The following is a 24870-nucleotide window of genomic DNA, read 5'->3' as shown; positions in this document are numbered from 1 at the left end:
CACAGAAGGTTGTTCTACGCTAGGATTCTCAAGTCTTCAGCAGAAAAACCGCTTCCGTAATCAGATGAAAAGCTGCCCTGTGTGACATCTCTCTGTGGGTGTCCCATTTCCTGGATTTTAGGTAGTCATGAACACTTCTCATCATAACAAACAGCTCCCTTATTTCAACTACAGCTGGGAAGACAAGTGAAGGCAAAACCAGCCATGCCCAGGGAAAGGTAGCCCACAAGAAGTTTTGAATATAAGTAAAATACAAGTGTCAGTGTACCATACTGTGACAAGAAACACTGCTCTGAACCACATATATCTGACCCATTTTCCATCTTTAAAGATCCCTCCTAGGCTAGCTGACAACATTGTGTTCTATTAATAGTAACAGCCACACTCATTGCCCAAGGAAGGATGCTGAAGAACTCATCAATTCTAATGACCAGAGAGTTTTCTTGTGTGATGGAAATCGTTTACTCAAGCCCATTTCTAAGATGGAAGAGGAGGTTGAAGACAAATTTGACCTTAGATGTTATAGGCATTCAGCTTTATTAGAAATTGTTGCTAGAACATAAACAATATTTTACAGCCTGTAAAATCCTTTCTCCTGCGGAATTTCAACAGTGGAAATTTTATTCCCTGTGCTTTTATGCCCTCCTGCTATACACACTGGAGGGAGAAGTGGGTTATCAGGGATCAGGGCATATTGAAACAGACATGAGAAAATGCCTGCATCTCTCCTGCTTTCTCTTCTTATGGTACTGTGTGAATGCTGCCTCCTAGAGATTCTCAGCCTCTCCTTAAGTTTCATGGCTATGTCTGTTTGAGAAATTAAATTGCTGCTGCAGCTACTACCTCCTCCTTCATTTTCACTCAGAGTTCCTTCTCAGTGGTGGGATGAACAGAAGTGAGTGCAAACATCTGTCATCATAGCCATAAAACATTTTTAAGAGATACAGGAGTGCCATACTTCAGCCAAAGCATTTCTCATCCTGCAAGCAAGTCTGCCAAACCAAAGGGTCAGGTTCTTTTGGGAAGAAGGTGGCATTTTTGATTGCCCAGCTGGTCCCTCAGAAGAGCACTGACGGGGAAAATGCACTCTGGGATTTCCTGCTACATAGTGATGAGAAGAAGGCAGGCTAAAAGAGATGGATCCATCCACTTACTTGGAAAGTTTCCTGCACCCTGCAAAAGGATGGTACACAAATTCACCTAAGGGAAGGCAGTCATGTGTCATCCAAGACTGGTAGCAGAAACAAACTGCTGCAGACTTCCTCTGTTTTTGACCAACTATTGGAGACATGGTTCAAGTTTGTGCATAGCAGATAGGGTGCCCAGTTGACACTTGGACTTCTGAGAACCCACTCTGTTGTGGCAAGCATGGGCCATGATTAGTGCTAACCGTACCATGAAGTGGCTGCAAGCTGAATTAAAACATGTCATATGCATGGCCACTAATGTGGTGGTTTTGGGGAAGAGAGTGAAGAAAAGACCAAATACAGCACAAGGGAATCCCTGTGAGATGGAAAGATTCAAGCATTTGTATCTCTCAGCTGGAAAGTTGAGTTGTTGAAAGGAGACTGTGGTTTTAAGGAAGCTTACTGGATAAAACCCGAGAGGATGATAAAAATAGTTTGTATTTTTGCTCCACCTCCAGCAGCACCCATGTTATTCCCAGCATGGTCATGGCTTAGGTCTCAGCCTCCATCTGACTGCTTAGGGGAGATTATTTCGTTGTGTCAGCTGTCTCGGATGTGCACAGCACTGCTAACCTGCTGCAGTAATCTTTCATGGCAGAAGCCAAATTCAGCAATATTCCATTACCTGCATTTGCCGTGCAACAGCCTCTGCCTTGCCTTCCACAGTAAATGCCTTTAGAGACCAATCCAACATCCAGTGGTGTCATCTTGGGCTAACCTCAAAGGCAGTTGGATCAAATTGTGAGGGTAGGATTCCGCATGTCTAATTTCAGTCATCTGCAAGGAAACAGTTTATGACTCAGTGAGTTGCCCTGGGTCCTCTTTACAGTCACAAAGAGAAATAAACACTTTTAGGACCCGATCTGTTTCACTCATTTTAGATGTCTACATTGCAATGAGGTAACTAGCGCTCTATGAAATGAGACTGTGCATCCAGACATCTAACTCAGAGGAAGATGCCCACATCTGATCAGCTGCATCCCACCCATTGTGACTAAAGGGAGTGAGTCCATTATACTCCCTTACATTCAGAATTTATACCATCCAAAGCCCTCTGCCAAAACCAGCAAGCCTCTTCACATTATGAGACAGTACTCAGTATTATGTGGTTCTCAGTTACTCCTTGAAAACTGAAGAAAATAGAAACTGTAAGTGCAAGGAACTCTTGAGTTCAGCATTGACCTTATCACACAAGAGCGTCTTTAGTACATGAAAGCCCATCTTCCACTGACAGTTTCTGGCTGATGGTTCCAGGTCCTTAAGACACCTAATTACTTAAGAACTTTGTAATAGTTCTGTGACATAACAATGGATACAATAAGTGAAAAGAAAAAAAACCCAACAGGATTTGCTAAGAAATGTGACTTGAATTTTTTTTACTAAAGCACAGAAATATGTTTTGCTGAAGCAAGACAGCATAAACCTACATCTAAGTATTTAAAACACACCAAGTGTCTAAAATATACTTGACCCAGCAAGATTGCAGCTTGAGGTTACTGGCAACTGGTTGCCTGGAAATAGATTAGATGCAAATATGAGAATAAATAACTTATTTTTATTGCACGGAGCAAATTTGATTTTATGTGAATCAGTTGACTTTCTTGAAATTTTTCCATTTCTTGCAGTATGAAGTGATATTTGTAACAACAATACATAATATTTCTAACACAGTAAGTAGTTTTGCTGTGAATTTGCCTAGAAGGTTATGTGACAGGAAAAACAAGGAAAATATATCTGTATTGAATTTGACAGACAGGAATTTTTCTATTTTCCACTACTCAAATTTTTTCACTTGCATTTGATCAGAATGAAAAAGTCACAGAAGACTTTGAATTGACAAATAACTCAAGTTTTCTAACAGTTTTATGGAATGTCTCTAGATACATATAAATCTGAGCATCACTTCAGTGTTTAACAACTGGGATTTTCATACTAACACGTAACTGTTGGTTCATTCTGGCTTGCAGCACCAGATAGTTGTGCTCCACTTTGGTCTAACTAACGGTGCCTTCCCTAAATCCTGATTTTTTTGCTGTTGTAGGTCTTATGGTACTGGCTAATAAACACGTGGAATCCTCAGTATTTTAAGCCCTGAATAAAATCATAGAATATCTTGAGTTGGAAGGGACTCAGAAGGATCATCAAGTCCAGCTCCCATACAGACCATTTATTTATATAGTGGGCCTGATTCTGTACCATTTATCACCTGGAGGAGATGCAGTCTCTTTGCAATGGAAAGGACCTGTAAATGACACAGTTGCCTAGGTCAGTTCCCTAGACAGTGCATGCTACTCTCCCTCATGCTCATGGTCCATGCTATGAAGAGGAAAGATGAGCAGTACACGCATGTTGCACACTAGCTGTTGATCTTACCCTGTGGAAAGAAGCATTGCAGGATGTGAAGGGGTTTCCTTAGAAGGAGATATGCTGTTGAATTAGTCAGGCCCAAAGGAATCTCAAGGCCACTTCGAGAAGCTGAGAACAGAATCTGCTGTGAGAAAGAGGGGCGTTTCTTCATTAACAGGGCCTCAGCATGGCGTGAATCATCGGACCTATCATCGGTGGGGCTCCAGCGTGTGGACTGCCCATGATACTCATTTAGCGAATCCATGCTTGGAGCGTGGATTTGTGATTAGAGAATAGTTGCATATATAAGGAGACATGTTTCTGTAATAAATGGCTTTTGCGTGATTCACATTGAATCGGAGTGCTGAGTCCTTTATCGTTCCAACAGCAGGAGACAGTATGTTAGAGCAGATTATAGTTTTTTTTGAGTAAGGGTATGTGGTGTGACACTGCACAGGACTGAGCATTGCCATCAGCAGAGCAGCACTAGGCTCTACAAGACCACCCATCCTTGTCATGAGAGATATTTGTGCTCTGCTCTTGTTCTGCTCTGACTTCCCAACACAGTGCTGCTGTGGAGCGTGCTGTCTCTGCTGGGTTTGCTGTGGTGGTGCCAAGCACAGACTCCCAGGGCTACCACAGCCTCCTTCAGCCCCAGACATAAGGAACGATGTGCACCGCTGAGTCAGCCACTTGCTCTGGCCTTTAGCTTAAGGCTGACAAAATTAAAGGTCTCTCCACTGTGTTGACAGCTGGATCCATTTTGATTATGACTACCCTCTGGCATCACAGTGCTTTTCTGATTATTCCGGCTAGATGATGCTAAACAAAACTCAGCTGAATTTTTCAGGATGCAAACAGCTTTGTGAAACCAGGGTTCCCCTGCCACATAGCCCTGGGTAACTATCATCAATCATTCTCAAAAGCCAGCTTCCAAGAGCACTATCTATGAAATGCCTGTTCCAAACATCAGGATTTATTCTTCAGAGGACACAATACCCTGGGTCTGTATTAAAGAACCTATTGTTAGAGCCTGCAGGCCTCAACAAATATGTCCCAATCTTCAACTTGCCATTTTAAAGGAAATAATGTGAATTATATAGGTAAAACTAGGGAAAAATTGCCTCACACTTCATCTACCTATGATTAACAAACCATACCCCACACTGAGATTGGAGAAAGGGCACCATCAGCCTGGATGTTTTTGGAGCTCCTGGAAAGGACATCTCTCTTGAAACCCCTGCATAACGCTTGGCATTGCACACTGTTGCTTGAACCATTTCTCTACATTGAGACGAGTGGCACAGCCTTCCTTTCCCCACCAGCATGGATTCCTGTGGAGTTTTATGCTGGACCTCTTTCCCCATCTTGCATCTCTGCAGGAAGCCAGTGTGGGAGGTCCTGGCATGCTACAGTCGAATGCGCTTGCTGCCTGCAGCAAGCTCTACCCAGCATTTATTTCCTGAACTACCTCTGGCTTTGTTCAGCTAGATCCCTGCCTGGTGGAGACAGGCATGTGGACACGAGGGAGAGCGCTGAAAATCAATTGCAGTAAAGTTTGCTGGTGAGAGGAGCACCACAGGAATAAAAGGGAAAACACACCAAATATGTCAGGGGCTGATAGAGCAGCATGTTTTACCGAGAGAAAACTAAGCTGGTTTCAGAGTCTCAGGTCTCAGCTTTCAGAAGTTCTGTAATGCCATTGAAAAGGGCACATTGTGAGAATTACAGTCTTCAACGCCATCTCTGCAGTGCTGTCTGTCTCCCAGGTCAAGTGGGCAAAAAGTAGCTTACACTCGCAGCAGTATGGCAGGGATTTTGCAGGAGATGAGAATGGCCCCAGATGGAGTGACGATCAGAGTGAAACTCTTTTCTTTAGCCTGTCTGGAAGGAAGGAAGGAAGGAAGGAAGGAAGGAAGGAAGGAAAGAAGGAAGGAAGGAAGGAAGGAAGGAAAAACCAGACTAATGATGTGGGAGAACTGGAGGGAAAACCAGCAAGAGTAAAGATGAGTAGATTGTAAGAAAAATACAAGAAAAGAAGTCTGTAAGCATGATTACAGAACTGCAAGCAATCATACCGGTTTGTGCAGAGTTCTGCATAAACAGGTAAATATGATTAAAAGCCTAGAGAGACAGGCTAGAAGGAAGAAGAAACTTGAAGAAGGTTTCCTTGCTCGTGGGCAGTGTTATGCTGATTCTTCCTTCCCTCAGCTATTCCAGAAACTTACATTATGTTCATTGTTTCTACTAATTTGTGGTAATTTGCATTGTAAACCAGGAGAATGGCTTCACAGCACAGACAAGTGGAGGACTTTGGACCACCCTGAAATTTTGCCATCTCTAGAGAAGAAGGTTTAAATAGTGACAGAAGCTTTACAGCACAACACAGACAGGGAAACAAGACACTCCATCTTGGGGAGATGACACATACCAACTTCTAGGCTTGTTATCGATGTCCTATCAGATACAACCACACTAGATTATCCTGGCAGGAATGGTAACATGCAGCACGGAAGGCGCAAACAGTCATTTTAACTCATGGCAGGAACACATGCACTCACACACTACACATTTTGAGGATGTTGTCATGCAGAAGGGACATCTATCAGCTAAATAGAGGTATAAAGCATTTGTAGCCTTCCCAACACATGCCTGCCCTGGGCCTTTTTATAAACAAACAAGCCACTTCTTGAAAACAAAGGACTGAAACTCAGACAAGTATCTGTTGGGGACACATTTATCTAAATGCTGGTTTTACCACTGAAGCCTAGACCCAGGAAAAGAGAAGAAGGAATAAAAGTCATGAACTTTTGAACTGAAGTCCTTGAAAAGCAAAGGCTCATGAAACCACAGTGTCTCTGAGTAAATGTTTTGTCTGAATGCTAATTCTTGCCACTGAAGAAGTATGTATAACATCAACAATAACAACAAGGAAGAACATGCATGCTTTAAACAAACAAACAAAGCCTCTAAAACCACCCTGAAACCCTATGCAGTGCTGAAATACTATTGCTTGGGTATTTATTCCCAAGGAGCAGTTTTTATCTGCTACTGGATGGAGTACATTTTCTCAAAAAATAAACTTTATGTGTGTGAGTTTCTATCCCTTCATGAAAACAAAGTTATGTAAAAGTTGGTTATTTGCAGCATAACCTTTCTGAAGAAACCTCAGCTGATGTCAGGTAATTACTTGTCACCCGAATCTAATACCTTCCGCTCCATGCCAAGTCATTTTCACGGGATCTGCAGGGTGTGATGAGGATCAGAAATACCTTTGCCATCCGTCACTGCTGAAAATCACTGGAGCTGGATCCATCTGCTTGTGTTTACCCAGCAACCAGAGTTGCGTTGCTAATGCAAAGGTCGCCCCATGTGAACCCATCAATCAGCAAGCTGGTGTTTTCAACCCTGTACCAATATCAGAAATAAGTTCAAGAGAACAGCTTTTAACCCTTCGCTGTTTTAAAATGACTGACTACATCTATCCTTCATGGAAGTAATTTTCAAAGTCACATGCAAAGTGACCTTCAATATGCAATTTAAATGTCATATCTGTTTAAATGTCCCCTGTGACCTGTCCATGCAAAACTGTAGTTTTCCTGCTGAATACATTGCAATGTAGTTAACCAAGCTGTAATTGCTGGATTTAAATTTCAAGAAAACTCCTGCAGTATATGCTCTAAGCTGATTACCAGCTATATTAAGAGTACAGTTTAAACATTTCAACTCAAAAAAAAGTTACATTTAATGACAAGTAGCTTTTAATTTTCTATAAGGTTTAAATGGTTCCTGTATTTGTTTATTCCTGATTTGATTTTTTGGGAGGTCTATGTCAAGATTATAGATGTAGTCAGCTGCTCAGTCAGACTTTAAGATAATGTGGTACGTGCCTTTCTGTTATGTACAGACCCATGCCTTCATGCTCTTTTTGTGATTAAAGCTAGCTAAGCTAATCAATTAAAAAAAAACTTTCTAGATTATCTGATGACAGACTGGGATTTCCACTTATTTCTTTCTTGTCTGAAATTGTTCAATGGATGCTTTGTTGAAGTATACATTAGACCGTAAGCTCTTCATAAATGACCTGCAATGACTGATCCAACCATCTCATGTTCCCAGTGCTCGGCCTGGAAGAGTTGTGTGTCTGTGTGCGGGCTGGAGCCAGAACAGAGAAGAAAAGATTTTTAAAAAGGTGTGTTCTACAAAAATTCACAATTGCAAGATCTAGAGTAGCTCATCATGGAGCCTGTGGAAAATAAACATACCTAAAAAAGACAAAATCTTCATGTACTACTGAAGCATATCCACTTCTGGGCAATAGTTCATAATACAAGCTTAAATTTCCCAAGCAGTTGTGGTCAGAGAGTGGAAAATATCAACTGAACATAACAGAGTTAATTTTCATTTAGGGCAATCTACCAGGTCTGGGTGGACCCTGGCCTGGATGATGACTTTGAAACATTTTAACCCTAAGAAGGTGTCGTGAAGCATTCAGTTCAACAGTTGAGATGACCCAGATTACATCTTGAGCTAATAAAAGCTGCTCTTTCAAGAAGTTCAACCCTGTTGTGTTCCAAATTTCTTTGTAAGGAGACGGTTAACTATTAAATAATCCATAGCATTTTCCTGTGTCCTAGATTATTTCACTATTTTTTTTTTACTTGTCTGCTTTTGGTTTTTAATAAAACTGTTTTAAAACATGTACTATTAAACAAGGTTTATAATACAAAATGGAGCAATCAACTGAAAGTCATCTTTTTTTTTGAAAAAAAATAACACTGCTTTTAAGTGATGCAGTTTTGTTAAAAATTCCAAGAAATAAGTGATTTATGGCTGCTTGTGACCATTAGTTTACATCAGTCCTCACCTGTATCATTCCTCTAAACCATTGCAATGGGGAATGATTTTGGCTTCTTAGGTGATTTGTTGCTCACACAAAATCCAGTGACAAGTCATCAGAATGCCTGTGATGAGGTGGTGGTCTCAGTAGCTTTCTGCAGCGGCAGAGATGACAGTGAGAGGTGCTAATACAAGTCAGTGATTAATGGGATATAAGAACCCAGACAGATTAGATTGGATTAGGCATGCATATGCTTCATTTAAATTAAAACCACCACAAAAAAAACCCCAACCAAACTCTGTTTTGTTGCCTTGCCAGTGAGACTAAGCTATTCCAAGTCACTTTCTGGCTTTCTGGTGGCAGGCAGGTTTCACTCAAAGAAGTCTTTTATATCATGGCAAATCATGGTCTCTAGACCTGAGCTCTTTCGGTCTGCTATCTATTTTACACCAGTTACTGCAGCAGCAAAGACAGATAAAGGAACGAGTAGCAGGTTCAGGGTGACCCTGGCGCTGGCTATATTGCATGTTACATGGACATTGACAAAGGTGGGTTTTAAAATTAACCAAGCCATGTAAGCAGTCACTCCTTATCCAGTAATAATGTGGTGTTAATTCAAGGTAGCAAAGAGCCATTGTTTTATTTTTTGTCCAAAAATTTGAACAAATGCTAATCAGTTGAGAATAATTCACGTTACAACAGCAGCATCTCAATGTAGTGCTATTAAAACCAACCAGAACTCAAGATGTATCACAGATGTACCCACTGTGCCTAATTTTTCCACAGAGGAAATGGGGTTGCAATGCTTATCAGAGTTTTCAGTTTGTAGGGACCTTTGGTAAGGATTGTAGGAATCTGTGGCTATCTGTTACCATGCACTGGGACATCAAGTGACCTCCTCCTTATAGATTCCTCCAAAGTTTCTCCTTTCCTGTAGGACTACTAAGACAGTCCTCTTATGAGCTAGAATTACCTGTTCTCCTGTTATCTCATACATCAGCCTCAACAACATGCAAGCCCAGTTTAAGCCACTTCTTCCTTCATGAAAAAAAATGCAGTAGTAGTTGGGTATCTTCCTATTATTTCTGTGGACACTTCACTTTGAAATACTATCAGGTTTGATTTTAAAAACATCCTGTGTATTTTCCTTTTGGTGTCTAATCATGCTCTCCCCTTTCCTCTCAGTGCTTAAATACCAAGTGACTTTAATGGAATTGCTGAGATAAGGAATATGGAAGATTAGTATGTTGCCTCATCTAGATGCAGCACCTCACATGAGCGGGAGAAGTGTGCTTTGGCCTTTAGATATTTTTCCCCTTGCCTTCTTCAAGGTCTTGGCAAGTCACCGCCAAGTCAGAGCCCTTCATATCCAACACGCTGTAATCCAACATTTTTTGATCCCAATAAAATACCGAGGGGCCTCCTCAGAGAAACCTGGCTCAGGAGCACATCAATGAGCACCTTGGCGGGGTAGCTGAATCATGGCTAATACAAAGGAGTTCATGGACATGAACTGGGATAGCAGCTGCCAGTCCAGTGCAGAGACTCCACTGGCAGGGCTTTGTGTGAAGCAGAAACCAGCAACAAGCCAGTAGGCAGTGCCACACATCTGGACCAAAGCACTGATATGCTGCCAACACTTCAGTAAAGTCTCCTCCAGAGCTTTTTTACCACAACTAAAAAAAGCAACAAAACCACTTGTGAATGCACTACTGCTGAGCTCCAGCTCACTGTTGTGCTCAGAAGATATGCAAACCCATCCATAGTCCATCAAAGAAAGGCTGAGAAATTAACTCCACCTCCTTCTGCATCAACATCTGAATTTTAACCTGGTGCTCTTCACTGTCCCCGAGCATACCTTTCTTGGACTAGCTGTGACAAGCATTGTGGGGGCAGTGAGGGATGCCCCAAATGCAGACCACACTGGGGTGCCTCAGGTCAGTGTGGAGTCATCTCAGCACATCTGCGGGACAGCAGAGGAGCTGCCTCCCACCATCTCCCTGGTACCACACTGCCCTTTGTAGCCTGGAGGGAAGAGGGCAGTAAAGGGAAGAGAGAGTAAAAGGAGCATTTAGAAGTGAATTAGTTAAAAAGTTACTCTCCATGTGAACCTGTCAATCTTCCGTAGAGGATTAGGCCCACTGGGGTGAGGAAGCCCAGGCGCGCACGCACACACACACATGCACTTTCACATGGTATCACTAAGGCGTTGTGGTTAATTATAGCTCTGAAATCTGACAGAGAAAAATTAGAGGGGAGAAGGACAGCTGCGGGATCCTGGGCTGCAGGGTCTGATTTCCAATGTAATCTGCAGCCCACCAAAGATCTTCACTTTGGAAAAATAAAGTTCAGCCATTTCTAGTTCCTGCCTGCTGCTTTTCCATTGCCTCATGTGTGCTGTGAGCCTCTGAGCTCCTAGCAGGATCCCCTTAGCAGCAGCCTGGCCCATGCTAAGTGGGGGTGACTTGTGCCAATGAAAAATACATGTAAGTTGGGATCGCTCTAACGTCTTTCTTCTCTTTCTACCCTGATTTTCTTTCTAGCTTGTTGCAGGAGACAAGTCAGGAAGACTAGTGCTGGTTTCTTTCTTCTTAGGTCTGACTCCAAATCTCTCCTAAACCTGGAATTAAAATGAAGTTGGCAAGTTTTACCCTTTCCTGATCACACATCATTTGGCTCTTTTGGCCTCCAGAGACAATCCAGTTGATCCCACATTTTGAGGATAAGGATAGTACAAGGTCTGTGTATGGCATCTGCCTCCCCTTGGAGCATGGAAGGCTTCAGGGAATCTTGCTGCCCATCCTGAACCTGCTTACGTGCTTACATGTAATGATCTCGTATTAAAAAAAAAAAAGGTGGTTGGTTGCAACATGAGCTGAAAGGGTGATTCCAAAGATTACACAAAGCTGGAATCACTGTGTTTAAGGTTGGTACCTCTGGTGTGGGTTACAGCAGTTTGAGAGTAATTTTAATGTACACAGGCAACAATGGCCCGTCAGAGGTCTAAAGTACAGTCAGGAGTCGGGACCAGGTCTCCACTACAGGGTCAACACCATTGTTGGATGCAATTGTAACTTTAATGCATCTTGGAAGGACACAGGAGATTCACTGAACTGGAAAATATAAGTGATGTGCCAATGCTTGAAAAGTGAACGTGGTGGGGAATTATAGGTCACTTAGCTTTACAAAAACCTGAGGCCAAAATCATGTACTGACTGATAAGAAGATGGAAAATCCTATACAACTTTAATAACTTCTTTAAGTCAGGAATCTCTCATGGCACTTCCTTCTTTAGTATTACCATTGTTTACCAGTATTTTCCAAGGAAGATTAATTTACAGCATCCAAAACAGCTTAATGTCTTGCCATGCTACCATACACATATTAACTGTGATTTATTTTCAATGTAAGAATAAAGTTCAAACCTCACACAAACCCAGACCCCAGACTCTGCCAAAGCTCATTAGAAGTTTAGCACAACTCAAAGTATCATGTTCCTTTTTAAATCTATGACAAATTATTTTAAAATTGTATAATTATGGTTAGCCGAATTCTGGTTTCCCCATTCATAGCCACTCATCCAGAATACACTACAGCTTCCTAGACTTCTTTTGGGTAGAATCATAAAACCATTTGGCTTGGAAAAGACCTTTAAGATCATTGAGTCCAACCGTTAACCTAACACTGTCAAAGTCCATCACTAAACCATGTCCCTAAGTGCCACATCTACACATCTTTCAAATACCTCCAGGGATGGTAACTCAACCAGTGGCTGGCCAAGCAGGCAAACATCTTTAGGACATGCACAAAGCAGCTGAACACATTCTCAAACCCATTTCCTTCAATCAAACTTTGAAGAGCTCAGTTGATGTAACCTGCTGCAATGTAAATCAAGTAGGTTAGTTAAAATAACCTTTACCTATGACTTGAGCCATGACAATGTGACTTGGCCCTCACACAAAGATCCAATGAGGTGGTTTGCCAGCTCTCTGGAGTAGACAATAAGCAGTAGTACGGGTGAAAACATAGATCGGATTGCCTAGTACAGCTCTGCTTTGAAAATCTCCAAGGGTGGAGATCTTAGAAAAGCCTAAGATGGCATTTCTTGCTTCATCACTTCCCGTTTGTTGGACTCCTAAGAATAAAATCCTCTGTATCCATACACTGATGTACAGCCTCTTCTGTATTCTTCTGGCTTTGCAAAGCACCCCCTTTCCATTTAACCCATGCATGGGGGCATGCTACAGGAAACACAGATATGGTAACCTTACATCACCACCCAGACGGGCTTTGCGCGTCTCACTTAATGCACATTTTTACTCTGTGTCAAAAGTTTTTCTTGCAGCTAATAGCAAGGCAAGAAACCTTGTTTGAATTTTGATTGCATAGCTAGGTGATAGTGGACAGTACACGTCACCTATCCATACAGTTCCAACTTTAATGCAGTCACCATGATAGCAAGCCAGCTAGGTACTTTCACCTCTTAAGAATGCTTTGGGATTGCCAGATGGAGGCTCCAGTGAAAGGCAAAACACCATGAGCCTGATTCTCCACTAACTTACTGCTTTGTGTCATTCAAGAGAAAAACTGTTAAAGGTGTAAAGGCAGTCTAAGCAAAGCAGGGAATCTGGTGCTGTAGGGCTGCTGTTAGGGCCTCTGAGCCACCCACAGGGAGTCTGATTTCCCAGAAAGTCAAGTCTGTGATGTGTCCTGAGGCAAATCAGGACTACGCACATCTTTGTTGCTACACTGCATTGAAAGATTGCTTTGGAGGCCTGAGTTAACAGGCAATGTTGAGACTAGGTCTAGAGCGCTGACAGACCCTGTAGCCACAAAGCTGCTTAAGCACTTGCTGTTTTCTCCATCAGGGCAGAAATTGCTCCCTGTTTAACTGTTTACACCACAGCCTAGAGAGATCACAGTCTGAGAAATCACAGAATATTATAACACCATAGTTATCCCACAGCTCAGCTTGCCTTTGTTTCCTTCTCTTCCCCTCAACCCCTTCATTTTCCTGGCTTATCCACCATCCATTCATTTTCTCTTCTTGATATTTTTTTCTCCTATGCATCCTTTTTACTCTCTTTCTCTGAACCACTTTTCCTCCCCTCCCCCTGCCCTGCATTTTCTGGCAGAGTTTTGAACTCTTAGTTCAGCTTTATTCTTCCCTGGAGAAATGACTTAATGCTTTGGCTCTAATGAACAAGTTTGCTAACTGTGAGCCCTTGCTGCTTAGTCTGTGTGGAGATGTGCATGCCAGTAATTGGGAGCCCCATTTGTCTTCTGCTTTGCTTTTTTTTTTCCCCCTTTCCTTCTCTTCCCCAGTCTCATTTAGCCATATGATGGCTGAAGGAAAAAAAGAGCCAGACAATTTGGTAAGACCTTTTGTATTAGATCACTGTGTTCAGGCGCTCAAGAGAACAAGCTCAACAGCTCAGGGAGCACAGACTGCAACAGGAATGAGCCTCCTGAGTATATATATGAGGTTTCCCCTGTGGGGATATTTTCTCATTTGTTTTGCAAGAAGATTCAGCTGCTCATGGTTGCCATCTGCAGAGGCATGTGTCAGCTGAACTCTGCTTTCCCAGAACTTTGGTTGGCTGAAGCCAGTCCATTCACCAACAACTTTCCAATGTTCCCAGCTCTGACCAATTCCCCTCTACCTCATAAACACAGGATTTCTCTAAGTTTTAAAGGCCCTCGGGTGCCCTAACTTGATCTGTTCCGTTCAACCACTTCCTGTAAACAGACATTTATGGTAATTTTAGAGGCCACCAGGGCCTCTTCTCTATTCAAAGTGAACCTTTGCTCCCAAATGTCTAGACTTTGACCTCCTCCCTCCCCAGCTTTCATGCTCAAACTCTGCTGTGCTTCCTACTCCAGTGTTCGCCTCTGAAGTGCCTGGTCCAGCTCCTCTGGTTCTTTCTTGCAGTCTTCACAGCTGCTGAACATCCTACTTATGAGATATGGGAAGACGCTATCAGAGTGGTGATCAGTAGGACTTCGTCGCACAAAGCAATCACAAGGCACCCCACCAGCAAGAGCCCAAGCTTCAGTGCACTGCAGCCCTCCATAAAACAGAGGCTGAGAATATAGAAAGGATCTTGGCTAAAGCTGGCAGAAGGTGACAGACTTTTAAGTCATTTTAGTGTCTGAAAAACTCAAGAACATGAAGTTTTATGATGGAAGAGCCACTAATGTTTGTAAAGATGTAGTTCACATGTCACCAAACCAGAGAATTAGCCACATCCTAGAGGTATCTGCATGTCTCTTGAATGGGTTTCTCAAAGCCACTTAGTGGCTGTTCTCTGTCCTGTAATGGAGAGCATCGTCCTGCCTACTTTCTTGGAATCCACCAGGGCCTGATGTTTGATGAAACACCCAGATGGCTGGCCACTGTGGTAGTGACAGCCAGCAGCTATCCACAAAACCTAGCTAGCCTTTGTTCATTGCTATATGCCATGCCATGGTTGCATCCAAATCCCTGATTCATTGTCTAGTTTGGGACCCACGTGCAAGAACTTGATTCTGGGAGTGTTCCCAAGGGCTCTGTGTGACAGCAATCAGTATTTCTATAGTTCACAGCTTGGACTCTATTTTGAAAGTGCAGTTTTTTCCTTGTGTGATTCAATATCACATCCTCCCTTCCCAGCCATAAGTTGATCATAAGATCTGAAGCCAAACATTAATAGAATGCATAATTAAAAACATTATAATTAACCTGTTAGCTAAGCTGATTAACAGTGGTCAACTAGGTCTACAAAGTTCCTTGCACACATACTTGGCTCTGCAAGTTTAACCAGGGTGTCTGTAATGTTGATCTCAAGAGAAAGTCAGCTCTTTTTGTTTTAATGATTCCACATCTGAGGGCTACTGTGCTGCTGCTGTTGCCTGGTGCTCTGTATTTCACTCTTTTTGGGAACTGGATAAGGTGACTACTGTCCTTCCACAGACTCAAGTCCATCAAATGTGGTGGTGTCATCACCATGGATTAACGCACCCTTTCCAAGAAGTGGAGGCAGTTTCCAACACTATGAATGCTTTTCTTTTTTTCCCTTCCCTTATTTGATTTTTTTTTTTCATGTTGGCAGGTCTGTAGTATCTCTGACATCAGCTTCTAATTGTTTTCTATTCAGCAAAACATCAGATAGTGACAAGCCATGCTGACAATCTGCAGTCCAACAGAGCTAAATATGGATCACAGTCTGACTAAGCATTCTTCTTATTTTGACACCATTTCCCACCCATCTGTTGTATTGGGAATAATAGTAATTAGTAGTTCATGTCTAAACCCCAGATTCATTTGCAACTGCTTGAACTCATGACCACAAACTGGTGTTACTTTATCAGACTGCACTGCATCAGTAATGCCATGTAAAAGAAAATTAGATTTGACAGCTGCTTAAATTACAATAGATACATTAAATGTATCTTGTGTTGGTTAGAACCTTATGTTGGTACAGAACAAGTACATAGTATTTTTGCAGATAACACAAATAAATATGTGCTTACTTTTCCCCATGGAGTAATTATTCTTTTGCCAGGGGAAATGTCTCCCTATTCTTTTATACTTTTTAATGGCATGGATTTTTTTTTTTTTTTTCTGTGGTACATTAGGACTCAACAACTTCACACTTTTAAACAAAATTCCATCTTGTAATGAGATTTTACCCTCAAAATGATGCATGGGGCTGTCCTAGCCATTGTCAATTAGTGGTCTGAAGAGTATTCCCAGATGTAGCCCTAGTAGTCAGAGTCCATGTTTCACCTGAGAACTACCATGGTTTTGGTTTTACTTGGTTTTATTTAAAACCAAATAACGTGTATGCCAGCTAGTTCTGAACTTTGTTCCACTGTTCTTTGATTTAATGTTCAAAAACATCTCTGAAACCACTGAATCTTTCCCAGATTTGTCTCTAATCTTCAAATTGTACTCTTTTACCTAAAAAAGAAATGTGTGTATTGTACAGAACGAGAGGTTACCAGGTTCTTTTTGACAATATTAGAAAGGTTTTATGGTCAGTTCAGCCAACACTGGCCTCCCATAAATAAAGAAGTGAAATTTTACACCTGTGGACTGATGCCAAAGCTGCCTTCTCTATTTGAACATGCTGACACTCTGTTTTTGTTGGTGTGTGTGACATACAAACCACTGGTCTCCAATCTGACCACACTGGTATAGGAAAGCCATAGTGATACCCTCCTCAGAGGCATCTGTGGACAACTTGCTTTTGCATTTACTCTTAGAGTCTCCTGGGACTCCAGCCTCTTTCATTAACTCCTGCGGCTTTTCCAGCTGTTGCAAGTTTGCACTCTGTGTCTTCTGAAAAACTCTTGGTGGTAACTTCCTACGTTCCTTTCTGAGCTTCACGAGCACATCACCCTTGACTACTTTCTCTGAGCCTTCTTCCATTACAGCCATTTGTCACACTCTGCATGACTCTGATTTACAGTTGCTACTTCAGGTAAATGCGCTGGTTGCAAACTTCCCTATGCACTACACTGGCACAAGAAATCTGTTTGTGGTTTCCTCATCTCTTGGGACAGGAATATTGGTATTATTCTTTTGCCACCCTGAGACCTGTCATTACATCTTACTGCTTTAATATCTCCCCCCACTCTTTTTTACACTACAAAGAATTTACATTTGTAATTTTTTCAGTTTTACTCCAGCAACATGAGCTGTTTCTTGAGATGCCTGAGGACCTGGTCATGCTCTTCCACTGTTTCTCAGCAGATCAAGTTGATATGTAGAACCTGTCACGCTCCCTACCATCTTAGTGAAACACCTGGAATACCAAACACAGGCCAAATCACAGCCTGCAGAAACTGTGTCTCCTGAATAGTGTGTTGAACTCACACAAATATGTGCTTTGTATTTTGAGAGGCTCTTGCCAGAATCCTGCTGGGGCATCTAACATACAAAATATTTGGCATCAGCTACATCCCCAAATATTTTTCTTCTTCCAGGTAATGAAAAGTTTGCCTTTTAACATTTTCAGTTCTTTTGAGGATCCAAAGTTCATCAGATGTACTAGCAGTCTCACTTCCGTCACCCCCAATATGATTCTTAGTATGACTAGCCTATCCAATAACTTCTGTAAGCCTATTTTAAGGCAAAAGGAGTTTTCCCATTACAACAAATCATCTAGCAGTCATACACTTTTAGCCCTGTTCTTTGCTGTGCTGACATCTTCCCTATAATTTCGAAGATGTTCTCAAACTCTTCCTCAGTGTCTTGTTCTATCCTACCTTCATAAAGGCACCTTTCTGGAAGACTGAAGAATCTTTAGTCCAATAAGTGATGCTCTTTGTACTTTTTTGTGTTCAAGATTTCAAATTTGTGACATAAAAATCGAGTTCATATATACATACTTTTCAGTGGAGGTAAAATTGTCAAATTTTTACCATCACTTATGTGTAGATAATCTTCTACAGTTAGTGTCCAGCACAAAAGTATAAGTGTCAGTTGTTAGTTGGTGAGTCTATCAATCTTGAGTTACATCAAATACAGCCATTGATCCTATGAAAAAGCCATCTCTGTACTGCTGCCATTATCTTCTCATCCACACTGTTGATGTTCTGTTGGGATATGCAATGCATAGCAAAGTGATGGGAACTGTTGCTTTTGCAATTTTTCCTCTTCCATCAGAAAACGACTATCACAATGTGCCCTTTGATATGTTGTTTTTGCTTGACTCTGGCTGCACAACTTTCTGCTTCTGCTCATTTTTTTCCCAATGTAGCTGAAACCTCTGCCATGTTGCATATCTGTTCCCCCCCCTCAGCATCATGCCACTCTCCAGTATCATTCTGCACACACCTCTATAGCCTGAACAACCAACCTGTGCACAGTCCTCATTGAGGGCTTGATGATCTGCACTCTACCATTCTGCTTTCTCTGCCTCATTATGTTCCATAAAACATCCAGGCAAAATATGACAACAAAAGTAGTCACCAAAGCCCTCTTTTGTCCATGAACACCTTTGATTTGTATTAAATTGCTTGATAAATACTTCTGTGGCTGTTTTTCATCCTGAAAACTATTTGCTTTGCTGTCCTACTTTCAGTGCCCAATGCTTGTTCACTTAACAAGGGTATTTCCAATTTACGAATGGTTGACTAAACTCTTTTAACTAGGAAGGATAGCAAAGGAAGTTCAAGGCAGAGATAAAAATGCTTCTATGTAACAGTTTGGAACTAATTTAACAACGTGTTGGTCTTCCCTGGACTTAGTAAGTTAGCTCTGGGGAGCTCCAGACTGAGCTATGCATAGCTGTTTGTTAAGTGTTCATTGTACTTCCTTATTTCCTGTCATTTTTTGTAGCTGAAATCTATTACAGTCATAATTATATTAGCCACTGGTAAGCACAGCAAACCGTGAAACTTGATTTCTTTCTTAATAATTTGGAAAATTTAATTTAGCTTTTAACATGACAACATTAGCTACAAGATTATTAACTGTGATCCTGTAATTTAGATACAAGCTGCCACATAACTATTTCTCATTTAGTCTAGCCTTGAAGAATAATGAGAAACTTACTTCTTTCACATGGCAGATTACTTGTAATCTGCTTGAACTTTACAGTGTATAACCGCTGACCTCAACCTTATCATGCTGAATCTGCTTTGTGACTACATCGTGACTTGAAAGTTTTAAAGATGGTGTAAAACACACATTCACAAAAATGCCCCAAAAGCCAGGCTTGATAGATGGCTGGACCTTTGGAGCATTCCTACCTCACATCCTGGTGGCTTGGAGCATTCTCTGTTAGGCTATATACCATGACTGCAGTCTGGTCACAGCTTCCTCTCCAAACTTCTGTCAGATTTCATCGTCAGTGACATTTCACTTTGGGATGATGTGAAGACAGCTGCACAGGCTTTCCAGATTTATTTTACAAATCTTGACTACCAGCTTCTGCGGTATTCCTGGACCACCTGAGGAGGATTCTAGTCTCAAAGTTGGTAGAGATATACAGGGATTGCAATTAGCAGCATGACAGACTAATGAAACAATTTCTGCAACAATGGCCTTGTACCATATGTGTAAGTTTCTGAGGTTTTCATTCAGTGGACCAAAACATATATATATTCAGTGTTTTTCATACTGAATGTTTTGTATTGTTCTATCTGTTTTTGGATGAAAGAGAGGAGGAAAAAGAAGTGTGTCTTCCCTAGTGTGCTGGAGAGATTAACATGGAAACCAGCCTCCAGTTTGGAAGTGGAATAGCAATGTGTCTGTTAATAAGGACGAGTTTTTCTAAGTTTTAAGGAAACCACAAGATTATCTATGTTTGTTATGCTCAAACACATGGCATTAACAATACGTTTCAAGCTGGAGCTATGAACTCCTAGGTCTGTGCATGTCTGTCCAGCTACATTTGAACACCAGTGCCACAGCTGAGGCATAGAAGTGTTTCCCCAACCACATAACTCTATAATATTACTACAACCACAGTTTTAACTCTATATAAAAAATCTTCAAGGTCAGAAAGTCAAGGACACAAAATTGGGAGCTGCTTATACAATATGAATGTGTGATCAAAACCTCATTTTCCCATAGAACACCTACCTCCTTTAGCTTGCAAGGCAGCCCCAAGGCCCCACCTCAGGAGGAATCCAGGCTGAGTAGTGAGAGACTTGTTATGTAGGATGCTCACATAATCTGCTGCAGGAGCATGAAGCAAAGGAAGCAGAGAATTGTGTCAAGATATCCTTTATACCTTATGGATTTTCCTAGGCTACAAGAAACAATAAGAATTAAAAAAAGGAGAAAAAGTTCGTGTCATCTGCCAGACTGGGATGACTAGGTTCACAGCCTCATCCTTTGTCAATTGAACCTACTATCTGAACTGTGGGCTTGTATCCTCACTTGACTCCCTACTTTCCCACTCCCACTCCACAGCCTGCATCCTGCTCCTATATCCACCGCTGCTTGCTTGCACAGCAGGGATGAGACCATGGGCACACCAAGGGTGACCTCTAGACTAGCTGTGATGTTGAACAACTTCCTGGTCCCTCCTGTACCCTGCCACTGGAGACACAAGCAAGAAAACTGGAAGCAGGCAAGAGTGGATACAGTGAGGGAGAGGGGAACAAAAAAGGGAAACCTTTGTCCCAGTGACCCTTCAAAACTGGTGCTATGGGGCCAGAAGCATGTGCAGAAGACATTGTATGTTCAGGAGAGAAAGCTGATGATGTCTGAAAAACCTCCTGTTCAGGAAGCACAGGCTTACTGATTTAGAGGTTAGTATGTTGGTGAAACTTAGAAGAATTTCCACAGGTAAAAGCACATATCACATATAAAGGCACCAACCCTATGCCAAATTTCAAGTCCTTACTTCAAAGCTCAAAGTTTCTTAATGAAATATCTCTCTCTCTAATCTCATGTTTGGAAACTGTTCCAGTTTAGCTGAAACAGTTGATCCATCCTCCCAAAGTCATCATTAGGTAGACATGTGCTGTTTGTATTTGGTAGAGTGTTCCATGGGGAGGTACTTTAAAAGACTACAGCTTTGGAAAGTATAGAACATTGTTAACGGTGAAATGTGTCACACCATGAGCTGTGAGAATTATTCAAGGAGCTCACAGGCCTGCATGGAATAATTTGCATAGCCAGGAGGGGAAGATGATCCTGAAAGCATAAACTTACTCAGAACTATAAAGAGAAGTAAAAAGTGCTTTGAATAGAATTGCTGGAGATGGTTTCCCAAGCTTCCTTTCCCCATGAACACCAACTTTTAAGAGTAAAACCTCCTCATCTTGCCTCCCTTCTTAACCTTTAAGACAGATTTATATTGATAGCTGTACATCTTGATTGTGGTTGTTACTGTGATTCCTGCATCTTGTATTAGCAAATCTAGAAGAAAGTGATCTCTGCCCACTGTAGGAATTCGACACTGTAGTAGGGTGCACTCAACCCCACCTACATCCATCAAATCTCCAGTTCTCTTTTTGGAACCCATACAAATTGCTCCCCTTGCCCTGCTATGCCTGTAGCTACAGGGCAGCCATAGCACAATCCCTTCATCTGACTGCAAAGATTCATGTTGTATTTCATGCAGTTAAGATGTCCCTCCCTAAACCATGTGTTGGTTCAGGGGTAGTGGAGATGGCAGCATAGAATACTAATCCATTATGCAAAAAGAGGAAAGAGCTGTCCTTCACCACCAAGTGAGAAAAGCAGCTAACCGCAGAGCAGTTTTCTCAAGCAGGGCTAAAAGTCCAATCAACTTATCACCACAAGAGTAGTTCTGGCAGGAGCTAAAAAGGGGAGTTGTGAGAGTTTGCTAATGCTGCTGTGGTAAGCAGAAGAGGTTAACCACAAGGGATGAGCAGTTATATGCTTCTGAGACTGTATGTCTTGGTTTACTTCACCTTAGCTTTTAACAGAAAAGAAAGAAAAGCAACAAACAACAAAAAAGCCCAAGATCATAGAATCTGCAACTTCTGCTGTGTGAGCTGAAAGCGTCCCAGGAGGTTATCTCACACAGCTGGCTAGCATGGTACTGGAGGCTGGAACAGGCAAGGTTTGCCTCATGGAGAAATGCTGTAAAGAACACACACTTACTATTTCTTCCACTATTTCTGTCTCTTCCTAGGCTATAAAATCACATCGTTTAAAGAAAGAAAAATCATGAAGCACCAAAAACCAGATCCAAACTGACTTTCCAGTCACAAAATGGTCAACACAAGCCAACTGGCATGGCCACTGTGCAGCGCTCCATAGCTCTAATGAGGTACTTCTCTTTTCCATTTTGCTCAAGTGATCCAATGGCACTTCTGCAAAAGGCAATTCAGGGAATGTCTTTCCTGTTATGGTTATTTATAAAATGTAAACCCCAGCTCAGTAGCTAATGAACCTCAACATGCACTGATTTCAGCAAGTGTGATTTCATCTTGCCTCAACCTTCTTTCCCCATCCATGCCCGATGGATGTCAGGAGTTTGTTTATATGACTAGTGTTCTTTCTTTCTGAAACAGAAACTCTTCTAAATGTGTCAGGAATATGGGAAAACACAAAAGGAATTTCTCTGGCTTGCAAAAAGTGCTAAGCTTACACAATGGTATCTAATAACAGCAATGCCAGTGTGACTGGCAGCTGGCCAGGGCCCATACTGACTTCAGTGCTAAATACAGCAACACATGCTGAGGCCTCTTTGGCTAAGTCTGAAGACTTTTGCCTCACACCCAGCCCACGTTGTGCTTGGCATGAATGAGTGGGGAGACACTGTGAGGTCTGGATAATGGGATCTCCATCTGCAAGTCTCTCTTTCTCCAGAGTGACACCCCCCCCCCATTCTTCTTTTCTGCAGATTTAATTTTTTGTAGAGTTCACACTTTCCATTTCAACAGCCAGGATATACAAACATGAGCTCAGCTTCCACCCTTGACCAAACTAGAAAGGAGATCTTATGTTATTGTTGTTGTTTCAGAGGAAAGTTTCTTAAATGGGTAGGTGTGAGACTGAGGGGCACAGGAATTACCTACCCACTGTGCACCACTACCTCTGATGACATTGTCTCCAAGCTGGCCAGACTGCCTGAGCATGGTGAACAGGAATGAGTGAGGGAAGCAGTCAGAGAATGAAGGCAATCCAGTCCAGTTTCAGAAAAGCTAGGAATTTCTTCTCAGCAGCTCCCTAGCTTCAGGCAGACTGACACCACCTCCCTGTCTGAAGGCCAGAGCCCACCACCCTGCAATGCCCTTGACATTCTCTCAGTTAAAGCATTTTCTGCTCCGGGAGAACAGGAGGAAAAGTTTTCCTCTCCCCTCCTCTGGATGCTTTATAGTCAATGAAACACTACACGCTACAAGCAGTGCGGCAATGGTGGAAAAATACCACCAGTGTTTGAAAAGGAGCTAAATGCTCCCTTCACTTTTGCCAGGACCAGTGGAGAAAAGATGGGCTGGAGATGCAAAAGTTGTGACCCAGTCCTTTCAGATACACTGGTGAACAAGAGAAGTTTCTCCACATAAAGGGACATTTTCGTTGTTTGTTTGATCGAGACTACTCTGTAAGTAGACAAAACAGCGCTCTCCTCAAGACAGCTGTGGGTCATGTACTAGGGATGGTTTAGCAACCTAAGTGACTGGTTTGAGGCAGCGAGACTTCAAGGAACTGCAGCTTTGAATCCCAGCAGAACGCATTAAGCAGTTTATCCTTGGACACATAAAATGCCGATCATGTAGTTACTGTGCTCAGATCTTTTCAATGAGACCTCAGAGACTGAGCTCATTGCTGGGCTTTGCATAAAGTAAAGACCTCATGATGCCAGTGGTAAGAGGAAAAGTTTTCCTCCGTGACTCTGGCTAAGTTTTTTTCCAGATTCCTTCCTATGCAGTTGTGTGCTACGTTGTGCAGAGATTTTTTTATGGTAGCCCAGCCTACAAAATAGTTACATGCTTATGCTGTCCTCTCTGCAATGGTCCTCTGAGAAGAACCCACTCCAGGAATATACAACATATTTATAATTAGATCAAACAGAGAAGGTGTTTTTTTAAGACTCAGAAAGCTCAACAGAGAAAAGGTTTTCTGAAAAAAAAAAAAATCCTTTCATTTCAGATCAAAGGAGAAGAGTGGGAGGAAGGTTTCCTGCTGAAAAATATACTTTTGTCAGAAAAAGTCTCTGCGTAGAAACAACCTCAGTTTGCAGATATATTTTTAATTTGCAGCTGGCCAGATTAATTCAGCATAGCCATTTTTAACTGTCTTCGTTTGTTTGTTTCCTGTTGTTATGCAGTTTTCAGGCATTAGATAATTAGGCTGTCACTTCCTCCTTCCTTTTTCTTTCTTAATTTTCTCTCTTCCCTCCCCATTCTTTCTCCACCAGAAAGAATTTTTAACAACTCAGAAGCCTAAGAAAGTGGAAGATGAGCATTTTGATGTATTTTTTCCTTCTGCTGGAAGACAAAATGCAAGAAAAAAGTGATATATTTAGTTTTGCTTTTTACTTTTCCGTTCAATAAACACAAAATAAGAAGAAATTTTTCTCTGGTGCTTACTTGCATTTTTTCATGTATGTGTATTCGTAATTTTCTACTTTTTTTCTCTCCCCTTTTTACAGCGAGAAAGGGAAGAGAAGCAAGCAGCAAAAACTAAAATGTGTTTCTCCTGAGGAATGAAAGTTAAATGAAAACTTCAACAAGAAGTGAAATAAAATAACCAATTTCATTTTGATTAGAATTTTTCTCCAGAAGAAGCTGTATGAGAACCTTGAATAATTTTTAAAAGAGCTTTTCACCATATAAAGTGTCTTTTTAAGCTAATGTTTCAAAGAAATACAGCTGGCAACATGCAGTCTCCAGGACACATTTCACCCATACATCTACAGTAGGAACATATCTTATCATAGTAATTACCAGACATACAAATATAACATGGGATCTGCTATAAGTCACGGCATAGATATTGATATATGTTGATCAATAATAAGTAACAGTTTAAAGCACAACAGAAATTTACCTCAAAACGAGAGACAACGTGAGGAAGGA

At 41.6% G+C, this 24870-nt stretch overlaps 1 long non-coding RNA gene across 1 annotated transcript in view; it reads right to left on the bottom strand.

The window, feature by feature from the left end:
- LOC139827034 (uncharacterized) overlaps window positions 1-6849 on the bottom strand; it is a 35897-nt gene extending 29048 nt beyond the window's left edge. The window contains exons 1-2 of the long non-coding RNA XR_011737214.1: window positions 6744-6849; window positions 1813-1964 (exon numbers count right to left, since the gene is read on the bottom strand). This is a non-coding gene — a long non-coding RNA (uncharacterized lncRNA). The remainder of the gene's footprint in view (window positions 1-1812; window positions 1965-6743) is intronic.
- Window positions 6850-24870: the final 18021 nt, after the last annotated feature.

This window comes from Patagioenas fasciata, chromosome 1 (assembly GCF_037038585.1).
Source record: "Patagioenas fasciata isolate bPatFas1 chromosome 1, bPatFas1.hap1, whole genome shotgun sequence".
NCBI classification, from domain to species: Eukaryota; Metazoa; Chordata; class Aves; order Columbiformes; family Columbidae; genus Patagioenas; species Patagioenas fasciata.
The sequence above is the reverse complement of the archived record's forward strand: the minus strand, read 5'-3'. Positions and strand labels throughout refer to the sequence as shown.